Source organism: Cherax quadricarinatus, chromosome 30, assembly GCF_038502225.1.
Source record: "Cherax quadricarinatus isolate ZL_2023a chromosome 30, ASM3850222v1, whole genome shotgun sequence".
In the NCBI taxonomy this organism is placed as follows: Eukaryota; Metazoa; Arthropoda; class Malacostraca; order Decapoda; family Parastacidae; genus Cherax; species Cherax quadricarinatus.
In genome coordinates this window covers 14,855,225-14,870,568 of record NC_091321.1, presented here as the reverse complement: position 1 = coordinate 14,870,568, position 15,344 = coordinate 14,855,225, and the positions used below count along the sequence as shown (strand labels likewise).

The following is a 15,344-nucleotide window of genomic DNA, read 5'->3' as shown; positions in this document are numbered from 1 at the left end:
CGTGTTTCTTTACACCTGTTGTCTACATACCCATCAGTAAAATGGGTACCTGGGTGTTAGTCGACCGGTGTGGGTCGCATCCTGGGACACTGACCTAATTTGGCTGAAATGCTCAGCATAACAAGGGGCTTTCTATATAGTAGTATGTCACTGATGTCAGCTAGGCCTGTATACCATGTACATGTACTTGTAGTAAATAAAGATATTATTATTATAAGTGGATCCAGGTCATCATTCATTCTGCAGCTATGACTGAAACAACTGGTTCCGAACCTTTATTCTGCAGAACTATCTATTCCACAATAGACTGGTTCAGAACCAGTTCTTCCTCTCTCCCTGTCTATTTACGAGTGGATAATTTCACCCCAGACCGTTCATTACCTGGTCACATATAAATCAGCAGGTTGTGAGGATGAATCGGCAAGTTGGAAAGTTCCCAAGTTAGAATTCAGTTAATGGTCTCCTTCCTGCCACCCTCAGTTACATCGTCTAGCAGCTTCTGGCATTTCCTTCTGGTAGTTTGGCAGACACAGATGATCAAGCGAAATGAAAAGTATATGGTCAGCCCTATTGACACTATCTTGAGCACTATGCGTTTATCTACTTATTGGGGAATATAGATAGATAAACTAATATGATAACGCATTAATGAATATAAGATACCAAACATATTAAGTAAATTTTCTAAATCTCCTTGGAACAGAGAAATCAACTCTAGATATAAATCCAGATGTACTCCTGTTAACCCTTTTGAGGACTAGTTCCTAGGTCTTTTGTGTATCCATATGCTCTTGCGCTACCCTCCACAGGATGGATATGGGGTGCACAATAAACTAGCCACTTCGGTGGCAAAATCTAATATAAAAATCTCCTTTCCCTCCTTCCACTCTTTCTCTGCCCCATTCATATTAACTCTAGCTCTCTTTTGAATTTTCCCGCATACATTTTTATTCATTACGCTGTATGTAAGCTATGCTCCAATTCAGCGTAAAATATAGCAGTAATTAAAATCAGTTCTTAATTTTGAGATTAAAAACACTGGTTCCAATTTTGTTCGTGACTGGTTTTCAATTTTAAATCAGATCGTTGTAGTATATAACTTGCTAATAAATAATTAATGGATTTCAGTGTTTAAGCATTGGTAAATGATGGCCACTCAGTCATGTAATAATTAGATATCCCCGAGAGGATATTTCTACAGAATATAGCTGCCACAGACAACTAATTTCAAAATTCCCTGACATTTCCCTGACAAAATTAAAATTTTCCCTGTTCTCTGGTTCTTTACTGAGTTGATTAGAGTTTTAAAGCAACTGCGCCACTTTATTTTGTTTCTCTGACTTTTTGTATTGTTCTATTAATGCACTGGTCAACCTAATGTCCCAGGGGGATGGGCAATGACAGAGAAGTCTGACAAGAAAAATCTTAAGAATCTTTTAATCAAATTACCACTTACACATTTGGTTGTTTATTTCACATGGTAAAATCGATACTAATTAGTCAGTTTTCTCTGATACAGTAAATTTTTCTGTAAAATTTCAAAATTTGCAGAGTCCGATCTTAAAAATTAAACCAATTTCCCTGACTTTTTCCCTGGAGTGAGCAACCATGAAGAGGTTCTAGGAATCTTCCTTTTTTCCCAAAGTTTGTGTGTGATAATTTGAGAACCCCTCTTCAGATCAGCTTCAAACTTTTAGGTTTGACGTATCTTAGAGAAAGGGATCAGATTGTTAGTAGGCTGTGTACGTACCAGTTTGGTAAATCTTTTTTACCTAGAGAGCAGAACTTTTCATACGATTACATGAGAATTACTTCTGATTGGCTTCAAACTGTCAGCGTTGGTGTATGCTATTTAGGTTGAAGTTTGGATTGTTATATTAAAATTTATTCAGTATTATTAGATATCTGATTAGAAGGGATATCTTTAAGTAATTAGTTGCCAATATTGTTTTCTCTTATAAGGTTTCCACATATAACTTAAAAAAGTCTCATCCGATCGGCTTCAAATTTTCAATGCTGGTGTTCTGTAACTAAGAAAATTTTCTTGCAATAGTAGCATGTGCAGGTGCCCTCTGGTCTATTTTATATAGACCATTCCCAATTTTGGTTTCCTCTACCGATTGGCTTCAAACTTTCAAAACTGGGGTGTCCTATGTAGAAGTACTTTGGGATAGTTATGGGAGTGTGTAGCTGCCAATTTGCCCATGTTGCTCTTAAAATATTACTGTATATTATTTTCCTTGAACTATCTTACAGTATGCAGCTTCTGATCAGCTTCCAGCTTTCAACAATGATGGGTTGTGCTCAAAGGAAGGCTTGCATTGATTTTAAGAGTATAAAAACTCAAATAACTCAATGTGAGAGAGACCTGGGAGACATTATGTCAGATCTCACCTTCCAGGATCATAACAATGTCACACAACTGCAAGGAAAATAATAGACTGGATAACTAGAACTTTGAAACAAGAGATGCCAAACTAATAATGATACTCTTCAAGTCACTTGTTCTCTCTAGGCTGGGGTACTGCTGTAATAATCCAACAGCTCCATCCAAGACAGGCAAAATCGCATACCTGGAGAATGTGGAGAGAACCTTCACTGTCCACAGATTCAGTCAAGCACCTATACATATTACTGTTAATATTCGAAGTCCCTCACTCTGTACCCCTTGGAATGTAGGTGAGATACTTTATAATCTGAACCTGGGAAATTCTAGAAAGACTGGTCCCATATCTTAACACACAAATCATTCCCATGAAAGAGGCTTGGCAAATGCTGTGAAATACCCCCAATGAAAAACTGGGATGCGCTTAAGGAAAATTCAACAAATGTGAAGGGACCAATACTTGTCAACGTCCTGCCTTCATACACATGGTGGACTACCAACACCCTGACGATTCGATCATCCACCAGGAGTCCTGGTGTAGGACTGGGCTGTAGGGGCATTGATCATTGGAACACTGCAGACAATACCGTTTTCTAATGTCTACACTCCTTATTCTCCCTACAATATTCACGACATACAATCATCTCAAACATATCCCCAACTTCCTCTTTAGTATAACGTGTAATGACCATGCATCACTCCCACACAAAATTGCTGTTACTTCTATACTGCACTCAGGTAAATTTCCCTTTTAACTTCTATTGATAAATGTCCTTTCCACAAATTCCTTAACATTCCATTTTTAATATCTCTTTTTCCCTCATCTACTCAATGATTCACTTCTTTCGTCAACTAATCTGCTAATACACACTCCCAAATATCTAACTGCATTCACTTACACCATATGTACTTCTTCCAATCTGATACCCAATCTTTCACTGGCTAGATTCTTTTCTTGGTCTCACCACTTTACTCTCTTCTATTTTCATTAACTTCCTTTTTAGATAAACACATATCTTCCCAAACTCATCCACCATCTTTTGTAACTTATCTTCAGAATCCCCCAAAAGCAATGGGTCATCAGCAATGAGCAACTATAACAACTTCAACTACTTTAGTTCAGATTTAACATCCCTTAAACCCATACCACAGAACACTAACATTCACTTCATTTGCAATCCCATCTAATATTACATTAAGTAACAATGGTGACATCCATATCTATGACCTACTTTTCCTGAAAATACTCCCTTTCTCTCCTACGTATCATAGCCTGAGCTTCACTCTTCATAAAAATATTTTACTGCTTTTAATAATCAATCATCTACTCCATATATTTGGAACACCTGCCACATTGCTTCCCCATCCACTCTATCAGATGTCTTTCCTAAATCCAAATATAATAAATAATATTAATTCCACTGTACACTGTACCCAACATACAGATACTCTCAATACATTTATTTCTCTATAAATTTTACATTTTCTTATCCCCTTTTCCCTTATATAAAATAAGTATTCATGCTCTCTTTCAATCCTAAAGTACCACTCAAAAATCATATCCTCACCTGCTTTCAACATCTCAGTTTTGACCAAAATTATCCCAGTTTCTTTACCCTTTTTGATCCTCCTCACTGCCTCATGCACTACCTCCACACTTGCCTCTTGATGACTGCTCAACTATTTAATCATTACTCCAAACTTAAAATTGTTTCAACTTCATTATTTTAAGTTGTGCTAAATTCTAATACTGTATTTTTTATATACTATAACAAAACTGTAATTCTTCTCTATCGAACTTATTAAAGCGTGAACTAGGTGAATATTCAATTTTCTTGTATTCACTATAACTCACCTAATGAACCTATGTACAATTACAGCACTGTTATTGCCTTATTAATCTTAACTTTATCTTAAGTTTGCCAGAAATGCTCTGCATATAAAGGGGCTTTTGGCATGTTCACCAAATTGTTACACTCCTTTGTACAAATATGTATCATGCTAAAATTTTTTGTTATTAACACATTGGCCATTTCCCACAAAGGTAGGGTGATCTGAAAAAGAAAAACTTTCACTATCATTCACTTCATCACTATATTACCAGAGGCGCACTTATACTATAGTTATAGAACTGCAACATTAACACCCCTCCTTCAGAGTGCAGGCACTGTGCTTCCCATCTCCAGGACTGAAGTCCGGCTTGCCGGTTTCCCTGAATCATTTCATAAACATTACCCTGCTCACACTCCAACAGCACGTCAAGCCCTAAAAACCATTTGTCTCCATTCACTCCTAACACACTCACGCATGCTTGCTAAAAGTCCAAGCCCTTTACCCACTCCCTCCAACCTTTCCAAACGCCGACCTCTACCCCGCCTTCCGTCCACTACAGATTTATACACTCTCAAAGTCGTTATTTTCTTCCATCCTCTCTACATGTCCAAACCACTTCAATAACTCCTCCTCAGCCCTCTGGATAATAGTTTTGGTAATCCCGCACCACCTCCTAATTTCCAAACAACGAATTCTCTACATTATATTCACACCACACATTGCCCTCAGACACGACATCTCCACTGCCCCCAGCTTTCTCCTTGTTGCAACATTCACCACCCATGCTTCACACCCATATAAAATCGTTCGTATAACTATACTCTCATACATTCCCCTCTTTGCTTTCATGGACAAAGTTCTTTGTCTCCACAGACTCCTCAGTGCACCACTCACGTTTTTCCCTTCGTCAATTCTATGATTCACCTCTCTCCTAGACCCATCTGCTAACACATCCACTCCTAAATATCTGAACACATTCACCTCCTCCATACTTTCTCCCTCCAACCTGATATCCAATCTTTCGTTATGTAATTTTATCCTCATCACCTTACTCTTTCCTATATTCACTTTCAATTTTCTTCTTTTACATACCCTACCAAACTCGTCCACCAAGCTCTGTAACTTCACTTCAAAATCTCCCAAAAAGCACAGAGTCATCAGCAAAAAGCAACTGTGACAACTTCCGCTTTGTGTTAGATTCTTTATCTTTTAACCCCAAACTTCTTGCCAACACCCAAGCATTCACTTCTCTTACAACCCCATCTATAAACATATTGAACAACCATGATGACATTACACATCATTGTCTAAGGCCTACATTTACTGGGAAATAATCTCCCTCTCTCCTACATACTCTATCCTGAGCCTCACTATCCCCGTAAAAACTTTTCACTGCTTTCAATAACCTACCTCTTATTCCATACATTTGCAACATCTGCCACATAGACCTATCCACCCTGTCATACGCCTTTTCCAAATCCACAAATGCCACAAAAACCTCTTTACCCTTATCTAAATACTGTTCACCTATATGTTTCACTGTAAACACTTGGGCTACACACCCTCTACACTTCCTAAAGCCTCCTTGTTCATCTATCCTGCTCTCTGTCTTACTCTTAATTCTTTCAATAATAATTCTCCCATACACTTTACCAGGTATACTCAACAGACTTATTCCCCTATAATGTTTGCATTCTTTTGTCCCCTTTGCCTTTATAAAAGGAACTATGCATGCTTTCTGGCAATCCTTAGGTACCTTACCCCCCTCCATACATTTATTAAATAAAAGCACCAGCCACTCCAAAACTATATCCCCACCTGCTTTTAACATTTCTATTTTTATCCCATCAATCCCAGCTGCTTTACGTCCTTTCATTCTACCCACTGCCTCACGAATTCCTCCCACACTCACAACTCCCTCCTCCTCACTCCTACAAGATGTTATTCCTCCTTGCCCTATACACGAAATCACAGCTTCCTTATCTTCATCAACATTTAATAATTCCTCAAAATATTCCCTCCATCTTCCCGATACCTCTAACTCTCCATTTAATAACTCTCTTCTATTATTAACAATCAAATCTATTTGTTCCCTAGGCTTCCTCAACTTATTTATCTCACTCCAAAACTTTTTCTTATTTTCAACAAAATTTGTTGATAACATCTCACCCACTCTCTCATTTGCTCTCTTTTTACATTGCTTCACCACTCTCTTAACCTCTCTTTTCCTCCCCATATACTTCTTCCTCCTTGCACCACTTCTACTTTGTAAAAACCTCTCATATACAGTACTAATTTTTTCTCTCTTACTATTCTCTTTGCATCATCATTCCACCAATCGCTCTTCTTATTATTATTATTGTTATTTTTATAAAAAAATTATTGACACTATCAGCAAGCACTAACGTAATAACCAAGTCAAACTTTAACCTAAGTACATTGTTGGTTAACTCAAAGTTATATTTAGTTACATTTTAACAAAGACACCAAACCTGCAACTGACAAACTGTGACCTTGCCTGATACCAAGACATTGAAATAGTATGCAAATATGAAAACCTTACAACTAAAACTAAATTTTGCGATCTACCTGGCATAGAACAAAAGATGCAAGCCAAACATTCTCTTATATACATTCAAAATTAAATGTGATTATATCTGATTTATGCTACAGATTTTAGATTAGATTTTGCCACCGAAGTGGCTAGTTTATTGTGCACCCCATATCCATCCTGTGGACGGTAGCGCGAGAGCATGTGGATACACAAAAGGCCTAGGAACTAGGCCCCAAAGGGTTAACAGGAATACATATGGATTTATATCTACATATCTATAGTTCACTTATCTGTTACAAGCAAATTTAGGAAATTTGCTTAGTATATCTGGTATCTTATTTTCATTAATAAGATATCTTGACATGTCACATAGGTTATTATACTGTCTGTCTCTGTATTCCTCAATAAGTGGACAATTAAGAACATAGTGTTCAAGAGAGTGACCATATGCCTGATCACATAATTTACATTTAGTTTGATCATCATCTGTGTGTCTCCCAAACTGCCAGAAGTACTTGTAACCAAGCCTAAGCCTGGCCACTACAACATCAGTCAGTCTGTTCACATTGCAAGTTGCTCCATAAACATACTTATCTACGTTCATGTTATCATAGTGGGTTACAGATCTACTCAGGCTTCTAACTGCATTCCTATAACAATCATCTTCATTATTTACTTCACTCCTAATATTATTCCTAATGCTAGACACAGTTATACCAAAGTTATATTCTACGTTCTCCTTCTGGATACTCTTCTTGGCTAACATATCAACTTTATCATGAAGGAGTAATCCAATGTGTGATGGGATCCATAGCAATTGTACATTAATTCCTTTGTCCCTAATTTTTGAGTATCTATACCTGGCTTCCCCAATGAGCATGTTGTTGGAGTCATTATATGAGCCAAGAGCCTTCAATGATGACATAGAATCAGTAATGATGATAGAGTCAAGCTCAGTGTCATAGGTTAGCTTTAGCGCCATTAGGATTGCAAACAATTCAGTTTGCAGTGTAGACGCCCAGTTGTTAATTCTTATGCCTAACTCAACAAATTTATTATCGTTCTTAACTAGGGAGGTGGCAAGAAGAGCAGATGCAGCCCTGCCAGAAGACTCCTGTTTAGATCCATCAGTGTATATAACTTGTGATAACTTATTACTACCAGCTAGGCGAAAAATTTCTTCTTGAGCAGTTGCTCTAACAAGAGATTTAAGGAAGGGATTACTAGCAATGAGCTTCTTGGGAGGGACTTGTAGGTATGTGATATTAAATGAACACATCTTCCATGGAGGGGTGAAATGCTCTTGTTGCCTACAGTGATACAGTTCATGCAGGTTATAAAACTTAATGCAATTGCACGTTTTCACAATCCATTTAGATCTGTGTGTATTTACCTCTAGACACTTGGCAAGATTCACTGTGACAGTGTCTGGTTCGTTTCTCAGCATTCTAATACCGAGTACAGTGTTAATTTCAACAATCCTATCACTGATACTAGAAATACCAAGCTCCTTCCTCATGTTAAGAACTTTTGTAGATCTGGGACAGCCAAGAATAGTCCTGAGAGCTTCATTTTGCATTAACTCCAAGGGTCGGAGGGAACTTTCTCTAGCTAATATCAACATGGGAGCAGCATAATCAATTAATGACCTAACATAGGCTATGTACATCATTCTCACGATTCTCACATTAGCACCATAATTGGGATTGTAGCCAGCAACAGCTTTGAGAGCATTTAGCCTAGCTTTACATTTCTTGTTTAGTTGTGGTATAGTGGATTTGTTAAAGGGTACATCTACACCAAGATATCTGTAAGTTTTAACGTAGCTAATGATTTCACCCTGCAAATAGATGGGTGGGGGATGTCGTTTGCTTGTTAATATCTTTGTTTTAGAGGAAGATATTATGAGGCCTAGTCGATTACAAATTGCTTGAACTTCATTAAGAATGGTATTCATCTTCTTATGCCCTGTTGTATGGATCATGATATCATCAGCATAGCTTATAGCTATATGTTTAGGTGAGGCAGGTAGAGCATTTAGGAGAGCATTAATCAGAATATTAAATAGCATGGGACTAAGAACTCCTCCCTGCGGTGTACCTAAAGACATTTCTTTAGAATCACTTCTGAAGCCTTGGTAAAGGACAGAGGATACTCTATTTGACAGGTATCCTATTATCCAGCAGAGTAAGCTACCACCAATATTCATTTTGGCTACAGAGTAATCTAAAATTATGCTAAGAATTATTTCAAATATTAAGATCTAGATCTAGTAATATTAAGTGCTAGATCTAGTAATAATGCCATCATAGTAGCAGTCAGATTAAATGTATTAACAGTATATACAGTGTCTTGATATGGGAGGGAGTCATTGAATGAAATATGTATAAAAAGTTAACAGATTTCATCTTTTACATGCCAATAACAGATCATGTAGTTTGCACAGGCCGAAAGCCCAATTATTATATTGATGGGTAAACAATAAACCCATAGAGGTCATACAGCACCTGAGGAATTAATGGCAAATGATCAGGTTGTATCCAAGGATGAGGATGGTTCTAATTCCTAGGATCAACAAGAATGAAACCAGTATAACTGCATACCCTTTAAGGGACTCCGAGGGAACAGGAAAACTTATTACACATCCAGGTGACAATAACTTGCTACAAAATGCTGTTTGTAAAATGTAATCACTGTTTAAGTATTACATAATAATTTGAACGACTAAAGTGATTTTCGAGATCAAAACTGCCGGCAAGGTAAGCAATGGCACTTAATATATCCCTGGCTTTACTGCAGGTAATATTTAGACAAGACATTTTACACAGCAGACAAACTCCAGCTAATCAATATAAACTTGAGCCTACTGCAGCATGCCAAATCTAGACAAGAATGAGCATTCCATGTGGATTTAAAGCAGCTCTAACAGTGATAGTGATAAGTTCATGTCTCACCGCCTGAAGGAACCAACTCCTGCAAGTGTTGTAGTCCGTGGTGAACACCGCTCCTCGTATTTGTATGAATATAATGAAAATTGTTGAAGAAAAGACGGATAAAATCATATATACTTACAAATTTCTCAGTTAAAGCATGGGTTTAATACATTGCTTCCACATAATCCACTCAAGGTTTCACATAATGCACTAAATCAATCACTTCACTCAGAACACAGCCTTCTCTGTTGACATTGTGCAGAAACTAAGGTGACGCGCACCTCCTCCACGCACACACAACTTTTTCATCCACTCCAGCTCTTCTAGCAATGATCCTCAGTAGGTAAATAATCCAGTTATTACTTAGGTTTCGCAGATAAGTTTAAACTTTTGGAACAGTCTTGATGGTACATTGTTTAGAAAAGTACTCTCAAACACAGTTATATAAAATGTATCTCGTGCTTGGTGGACGGAGTATTGAGCTTCAACCCCTCCATGAGCTGAATGTCCTATAGGGGTTTGGCGTTTTACATAAAATAAACTAGTACCTGCGGAAAGAAAGTGAATGTATGAAGGCAAAAGGGGAAATGTACCAGAATATTGTGGTGTAAAACACCTTAGTATAGATTATTATTATAATGGAGAAGCGCTAAACCCGTAGGATAATACAGCGCCTGTGGTGGGCATGGAAGGTATCAGGCTTAATTCAGGAACTGGAGCACAGATCCAATTCCCTAGATCAAGAGCCCCTCACCAGTTTCAAGGAACTTCCCTTGAGGTGTGAAGCATGGTCTTTAAACGTTGATACAGTTAACAAGATAAATGACTTCTCAACCATAGGATCTAATCTCGCCAGTAAAATCCCAGGCAACAATGCCCTTGCAAGTGATTACTTAGATGGGAATTTCCCAAACTCCTTCTATCTTACACCTACTGAGCCCACTGAAGTCACCACGATTATAAAGTCACTCAAAAATAATTAAATCTGTCTCACGTCCCACCATTATTGTACAAGAGAGTGGCCCATGTCCTTTCGCATGCTATTTCATTACTTTTTAACAGGTCACTAGAAACTAGCACTTTCCCGACACTACTCAAGACAGCAAGGGTTACACCAATACATAAAGTTGGTGACCCCACAGATGTAAATAACTATAGGCCAATATCAAACTTACCATTGCTATCCAAAATCTTCGAGAAACTCGTGCACAAGAGATTATATTCGCTTATAACAGTACAAAGCATACTCAACCCCTGCCAATTTGGCTTCAAAAAAATAAAAGCACAAACGATACAATTGTAAAAATAAATACTAGATCCGCTTTACACAGCACTCGAAAATAAGGAACATCCATTAGGACTTTTATTGATCTAAGAAAAGCTTTTGGCACAGTAGACCACGGCATCCTACTCCACAAACTTGACCATTATGGTATAAGAGGCCATGCACTTGCATATTTCAAATCCTACCTAATAGGTATCAGTATGTCACCATTAAAGAAACAACCTCAACAACACGGCCACTTGATACAGGAATACCACAGGGAAGTGTCCTTGGTCCCCTGCTCTTCCTCTTATACATCAATGATCTTCCCAACGTATCACAACACCTGAAACCTATTCTCTTTGCTGACAACACGACTTATGTCATCTCCCGCCCAAATCTTGTCACACTCAACACCATTGTTAACAAGGAGCTACTAAAAATATCTTCTTGGATGACAGTCAATAAACTTACACTTAACACTGACAAAACTTTCTATATTATGTTTGGTAACAGAGCAGGTGTTGCACAACTTAACATTAAGATCGACAACACTCTTATTGCCAAACATAATGACGGGAAATTCCTAGGCCTGCACCTCGACAGCAACCTGAATTTCAGTACCCATATCCAACACACAAAAGAAGTATCCAAAACGGTTGGGATCCTCTCCAAGATACGTTACTACGTGCTACAATCAGCCCTTCCCACATTATACTATTCACTCATCTATTTCTACCTCACCTATGCTATATGTGCTTGGGGATCAACTGCAGCAACACACCTAAAGCCAGTAATAACCCAACAAAAAGCCGCAGTAAGAAAAATCATGCAATCCAGTCCCAGGCAACAACACTCATCCCCTACTCTTCATAGATCTAAACTTACTGTACAGAACGTCCACACTTACCTACATTTACAGAACCTTAAATTCCAATATTAACCCTGACCTAAAACACTTTCTTGATAGTTGTGACAGGACCCACTGGCATAACACCGGCACGAAAATCTCTATGATATTTCCCGTGTCCGGCTAATCCTATACAAAAATTCAATGTACATAAAAGGACCTAAAATCTGGAACACCCTACCTGAAAACTCTAGAACTGCAGACACAATCATCACTTTCAAAATTACTGTTAGAAAACATCTTATCTCCCTGACACACCCCACCGTCGGCTAACTACATGAAAATCACCTATTCTCTTGTATCATACACACACACAAAAAAAAAACCCAGATCTCCCCTCGATATCTGTGATTCCCCACAATTCACACTTACACTCACCCAACTGACTATAAACATTGAAATACGTAATAAAACTATCACCTAATGAATCTTAAACTAGTCATAAGTTTGCCTGTGATACTCCAATATAGGAACTTCAATAGAAACTATGTATCGTACCAAGACAAAACCATTCACATTACTAAATCTACGAACTGTAATGTAGTTACTTAGCCTTAATATCAACATGCTCCATAATCTGTACCAATATAGAGTTTTGAATTAATCTTAATCTGCCCGAAATGCCTAGCCATGCTAGGTGTGATAGTGTCCCTCTCTGTAATTAGTATTTTATAATATGTAAACCACACAATATCCTATAATATGTCAACCCCGAATTGTAATCTTTATAGAGAATAAACTTGATTGATTGATTATAGGCACGAGGAGGCTAGCTGAAGTGGTAACGTCATGTTTCAAACCACTGTGTAAAGTGGATATTCTACCTGAAGAGTCTTCGATTCAAACAAGGTACTCCAATGAGTCTTCGGCTCAAGTGGGGCACCGTTCACATTATTATGACGGGAGAAGCCTGTGGCAAGGTCCCGGTGAGACGTCTTCGGCTCAAGTGGGGCACGGTTTACAGCCCTGTGACGGGAGCATGGAGTTTCTTCAAATGGTGTCTTCATTCCGGTATGTCATTTCAAATTCGACAGACTCATCTGCTTATTATCATGGGGGAGCACTAAACCCGTAGGGATTGTACGGCGCCTGTGGGAGTGGAAGATATTCAGAATTAATTCAGGGAGTTGGAGCACCCATGGACCGGGCCGCGGGGGCGTTGACCCTTGGAATACCCCTCAGGTATACTAGGAAACGTTAGGTACGGATTTGACTTATGTGTCAGCACAGTTGCAGAGAGTACAATTTGCAAGACATGTTAACTTGTCTCTGAACCTGTAAACACGAGAACTGTGCTCTGAACCTGTAAACACGAGAACTCCTGTGCTCTGAATCTGTAAACACAAGACCTGCTGAATATATTCTGAACTCGTGCACACAAAACCTGCTAACTGTGGGCCCCGTGGCCTGGCTGGCAATGCTCTCGCTTCACACGCTGAGAGCCTGGGTTCGATTCCCGACGGGGTGGAAACATTTCGACGCGTTTCCTTAAAAATCCGAACAAAATCCTATCCTATCCTAATTGACTCATGAACACAAGATCTGCCGTTTCTAAACCCAGTGCCAGATTTGAGAGAGGGGGGCAACAGAGGTAATTGTCCAGGGGCCTCCCCACACACACACAAGGGGACCTAAAAATATAAATAATCTATAGCACTAGGAAAAATATTAATTTATAATGGATAATTAAAACATATGATTAATATTATTATTATTATAAATCCTATGATGTTCGAAGCAAAAAATTACCCGATTCTCGAATGTGTATGATGTTGCAACGTAATAATAATAATAAAAATGGTGGTAGTAGTAGTAGTTACAGCAGCAGCAGTAGTACTTTATATTGTAGTAGGTTCGCCAGTCTTGTCCCGGCCCAGGTCTTTTCCAGATGGTGATCTGGGGTTGTAGTAGTCGTAGTAGCAGCAACAACAGCAGCAGCAGTAGTGGCAATAGCAATAATAATAATAATTAGAATTTGGAGCCCAAAAGCTGCTTGCCCAGAGGGCCCCCACATGATAAATTGTCTGAACCTGTAAACAAAAGATCTGTTAATTGTATTTTGTACTTAAAACCACTAAACATAAGACCTGCTAACTGTGCTACTGACCTTGAACACATGACCTGCTACTGCTCTACTGACCCGTGAACCCAAGACTTACTAACTGTGCTGTTGACCTATGATCACAAGAAGTGCTAATGTCGCATGAAGGTTTCTAGATGAATACACTATAGTGCAGAGTAATAAAACCATCAGAGTACGCAGTAATAATAATACCGCAGTTCCTCTTGCATAGGCCTCCAGGTTTGAACTGGCTCGGGTGTCTAAAGTGACCCTGGGTGAGACCAAGACAGGGCAGCGCGCATGTGCAGACAGGTGCACTAGACAGTGCAGTGACTGCCAGCGCAATGATTAAAAAAAAATTTTTTTTTTCACGTGACATTATCAAACCCGAAGTCGGCAATTTTGGAAATACTAATTTTGGTTATGTAAGTTCTTATCTAGGCTTCATATATAATATGAAAATCTTACAGTGGTTTTATATAGTAAATCATGTTGAGTTTAACCTAGGTTAATCTAATAAAGTTAAACACTGTGACTCCATAGGGTTTTAAGTAATTAGTTATGAAGTATTAGGCATTTTAAATAACAACAATAGTTCGTTATTGTTGAGTTTTAAAGTGTCCCACTCCATTACGAAATGGAGATGTGGGAGGGGTGCCTTGATGCTGATGAAGAGTTCTTCATCAAAGGAATTACATCTACCCTCTCTTTGGATCAAACCTGTGAACATTTCACTCCTCAGGTACTGTATCAGCCTTTCGAGTTTAGAGGTTTCCCATGACAATAATGTTAAGAATTTGCCACAGCAGATGGGTATTTCATTTCGACAACAGTGTCCGTAATAGTCAAGACAGTTCCGTCTGGAGATGCACTGATAAATGGAGCTGGCCGCTACTGGGTCACTCCTCCCATTCCATGAGCTTTATCATAGCTCTGCTTAAAGCTATGAATGATTCTGACTCCACTACATCGCTTCCCAAACTATTCCACTTCCTGATAACTCTGTGACTGAAGAAATACTTCCTAACATCCCTGTGATTTATCTGAGTCTTCAGCTTCCAACTGTGACCCCTTGTTGTTGTGTCCCATCTCTGGAACCTTCTGTCTGTGTCCACCTGTCCATGTGTGGCACTCTAATTGAAGGTTTATTGGAAGAATGCGACACACTTTTCATATTTGAAGCAATTCTTCTTCTTACATAAAGCTGTTTACTGAATACATACACATCGACTGAATATGTGGAAAATGCATGTAAATTTATTTTTGCTTTGGCTACCCATTTATCGTTTATCATCTTTTTTTTTGTCATGAACCCAGCCACACAAAAACTGTTTACATGTATATGCATCCATAAACCATACCCCCGGCCGGGATTGAACCCGCGGTCATAGAGTCTCAAAAC

At 38.6% G+C, this 15,344-nt stretch overlaps 1 protein-coding gene across 2 annotated transcripts in view; it reads right to left on the bottom strand.

Annotated features, from left to right (window-relative positions):
• Snrk (SNF related kinase) overlaps positions 1 to 10,217 on the bottom strand; it is a 374,848-nt gene extending 364,631 nt beyond the window's left edge. For both annotated transcript variants that reach the window (XM_053781947.2, XM_053781948.2), the window contains exon 1: positions 9,846 to 10,217. The gene's annotated coding sequence lies outside the window, so the exon portion shown is untranslated. The remainder of the gene's footprint in view (positions 1 to 9,845) is intronic.
• Between the last annotated feature and the right edge of the window lie 5,127 nt (positions 10,218 to 15,344).